We start from the raw sequence: 4,274 nt of genomic DNA, 5'->3' as shown, positions 1-4,274 counted from the left end.
CTTTCTACTAGGCTTATATTATATAGGTAAGCTTCTACTTACGTCGATTCTAGCTATAGATTCTCTAGAAGGTTAGCGTATATAAGTACTATAATCGACCTTAAAATTACCTTCTATTCTACTTTCTTACTTCTACTATTAGGCTTCTTTATATATAGTAGAGTTAACTTAATAGCTATTCTCTTCTCCTCTATAAATTTCTTATACTCCGACTTTTTAAAATATAAGAAAACTCTCCTTTCTCTATTATACCGAAATATATAGATATATAGCCTATATTATCTTATAACCTAGATATTAAAGTTCTATAATACTCTTAAGATCTTAACCTATTTTCTCGTTAGTAAGGCGAACGTCTATAGTTTACTACTATACTTATTCTTAATAACGAGTAGCTATCGGCTAGAGTTATATACTTTATTATAATCGAAGAGGTCCTATATTATTCTAAAGAATAGTCTTAGTACGCGGTTCTTAGATTCTAAGCGGTTAATCTACTTACTTATATATATAATAGAGTATACTAAGTACTTAATTCGTTTAAGTCTAGTAACCTTAATATTCCTTACGTTTTCGGCGAGCTTAACTAGACCTATTTCTACTATATAGAAGCCTTGTAGGTACTACTTCTAAGCGAAGTCTTCTTGTAGTCTAGGGTAGTCTCTTAATCTTCTAAAGTATAGTTTAATCTTACGTTTAATTATAGAATATACTATTATTATATTACTTTAAGGAATAAGTAGATAAGAGAAAAGTAACTTATATTTAAAGAACGTAAGGTTTACTCTTCTTTCTAGCTATCTAATAATTAAAGAATTATTTACTCTACTTATACGTAGCGTTATATCTTAACTATAGACCTAGAGACTCGAAATATAAAGAATAGCTTCGCTTATAATATTAATATAGAAACCTTCGACGATAGCTACCTTAGTTAGAACTAGATTACTCTTCTTACTATTACTATAGTTAATTACTTCTTTAAAGGTATAAGTACTATGTCCTTTAACGGCGATAGAGCTCGTTTCTATATTAATTAAGTTAGTCTAAGCGGATAGTTTAAAAGTACTAAGGTCGAGTAACTTCTCTCGGTTAACTATATATAAAGTACTATAGTTATCGATAAGAGTCGACTTAGAGTATAGATAGCGACGTATTAAGAAAGTACTAATAAACTATACCTCTATATAATCCTCTTCGAGAGAGTCCTAGACTAGAAATAGGTTAAGGGTAACTACGATAATTTTTCTATAGGTTAGCTTCTAAGCTCCTAACCTTTATAGTTTTAAGCTTAGCTTAGTTTATAAGCCGGAGTTACCTCTATTCGGACTCGCTAAGATCTTCTATCTATAAGAACTTATTAGCTTTTAATAAAGCGAGTTTCCTTTAAAGAAGTAAAGAGTAGTTAAGATCTGTCGAGAGTCGTAGTTACCTAGATACTAATTTCCGTTTCTAACCTTAGTTAATCTAGTTACTACTATTTCTAACTATACGTACTAGTCTAGAGCGAAAGAATACTACTTTTAGCCGTATAAGTACCTACTTACTTTATTATTAAGCTTAGCTTATTAAGGTATCGGAGATCTCGACCTTAACCTAGACAACTTAGATTTATTCTCGCCTAGTCTAAAGGTAAAGATAGTAGGTTTATACCCTAGAAGAGCGTCTTATTAGTACTTGTATTTAAAGTCCTTCGCGACCTAACCGATTAAATTAGTAACTCTACCTCTACGTTAGATCTTACTAAAGGCGTTAATTTCTATCTAAGCCTAGGTTAGCTAGAATCGAACTCCTACGGCCCTAAGAAACTCTAGAACTATAAGTATTGTCTTAACTTTATAGTAGTTATAGAAGATATAGGCTAAGTAAACTAATTACTACTTCTAAACCTAAAGGATAGGATTTACCCCTTCTTTAACTACCTTAGTTATATATACTTTATAGAATTCGAAAGTAGTAAGAGCTACTATAATATTACTAGGAGTAAATCTTTTCTTATACCTAGCGACTAATTATTTAAGAGAATAAGGTATACTAGCGGATTATATAAGCGCGTACTTAGTATCGTAGACTAAGCTTAGAATATAGTTAGACACCTACTTCTAAATTTTTCTATAGAAGAGAATATACCGATTATATTAAGCTACTCTTATCTTATACCTAAACGTTAATCTTTTATACTTAATCTTATATTATTTCGGCTTCTTTATCTTAACGTCCTTAGTAATAATTACCTTCGAAATAGGTAGTATTAAGGCTCCTAGTATTAGAGTCGAGGTCTTAATACTATCGTAGATAGAGTCGTTAATTAATCTCTAAGCCTTTACTACTACCTTTCTTTTCTCTTTAATAATATAATTCTCTAGGGTAACTTAAACTAGTTCTTTAGACTCTAAAAGGTAGTCGTCTAGGTAGTATAGAACTTCTACGTCGATATACTTAGAAATACTATATTATTCGCCTAAGTTTAGGTACTTATTATAGAATAGAACCTAATCTAGCGTAGACTTAAGTATATAATAGTCCTAAGTACTAATCTTAATAGTAGTTATTATAGTTATTATATTTCTTTAAGTAATATAAATAAAGGGGTATAGATTAATTTAGGGGAATCTTAGAAACGAAGTAAGGTCTTATAGAACTCCTACTCTATACTATAATACTTATAAAGTTAATATACGTAGCTATAGAGCTATATACCGGGCTTATAACTATTATATAGTATATAGGTAGAGTAGAGGTTTAGTATATTAAATAAGTCTAACTCCTTAGGTTTAGAATAGCTAAGTATCTAATATATATAGCCCTATACTTAGTACGTACTAGTAAGTAGCCTAAGCTACTCCCTTATAGTGTACCTAAACTATATTGCCTACGTAACTAACCTAGTCTACGATATCTTCTATACTATATAGGTATTTATTTTCCTTTACTATTATCGATAGTAACCTATAGAGGACCCTCTATTTCTTTAAGGTATCTAGGCGCTTTAGAGGAGATAGTATAAATATCTCTCTAGCCTTATAGTTAAACCTATATACTCTTATAGGCGTATCTTCTATAGATTATAGTATTAGTATACTAGTCTATTTCGGGGTTATACTCTCGGATCTAGGCTATTTCTAATATAGCCTCGTAGTTTCTAATTTTAGTAATATTAAACTAGATATTAGCTTTATATCTATCTAGTAAGAATAATTTTAATAGAATAGTTACTTTATTAATCTATCTACTACTATAATCTAATCTATCTATAAGTTTTAAGAGGTATAGTTAAATATTAGTTATAGGAATATTTAACTTCTTTACTATATAGAGTAAGATATAGTTTCTATTAGCTTCTAAGTTAATTATAACTCTAATTAGTTTTTCTCTAATCTTTATTTCGACTATAATTTGTCTCTATTCTCTAGTAGTATAGAGCTTATAGAGGTCTAATAATATCTCTATAACCTCTATGTCTCGGAATAGGTTAGTCTATATATAGTATTATATTACTTATTCTTATAGATAATAGAGTATACTAAGGCGTAAGGTATACGTATCTAGAACCGAGGCCTTCTATTAAGTAAACTCGTCGGTTTATCTCTTAATAAAGAAGACTCGCTTCTAGATACGTTTTTCTAGAGATCTACTAATAATTTTCTATATATCTCCTAGCTTAAGGATATTATTTAAGTAGAGTAACTACCTAATTAGTCTAAGTAGTTCGATAGTTGTCTTCTAGATATATTCTTATTAGAATACTACTCTTTTTATATCTATAAAAGATACTTTATAATATATATTAATTATAGGTTTCTCTCTCTATATCTATTAGTTAGTAGTAAACTTCTAGCTATTCTTAGTTTTCTAGATATTTTCTTCTTCTATTATTTCTTTAAAGTACTAGTATTCTCTAGGTTTCGGGACTACTTTCTTAGGTTAGTAGGCCGAGAGGCTATTAGGTTCTAAGTCTATCTATTTTAAGAAATCCTTAATCTTATACTTCTTTATTAGTAGAGGCGTTTTAGATTATATCTAGATTACCGAACTAAACTCGGTAGCTTTTTACTTACTCTAATTACTATTTAGTAGAGTAGCTTTATTTATTACTACTAGTTATCTAGTATTACTAAACTACTTTTTCTAACCTTTCTATAGCTTTCTTTTATAATAAAAACTAGCTATATAACCCTCTTTTCTATACTTAAAGTAGAGTCTTTTCTCTCTATGTCGCGTCTTTTCTTTAGTCGAAAGCTTCTTTCTATTCTTCTCTAAGACGTTAGGTTTTT

The sequence above is a fragment of the Glarea lozoyensis genome, assembly GCF_000409485.1.
Source record: "Glarea lozoyensis ATCC 20868 chromosome Unknown GLAREA16, whole genome shotgun sequence".
Lineage (NCBI taxonomy): Eukaryota > Fungi > Ascomycota > Leotiomycetes > Helotiales > Helotiaceae > Glarea > Glarea lozoyensis.
The sequence above is the reverse complement of the archived record's forward strand: the minus strand, read 5'-3'. Positions refer to the sequence as shown.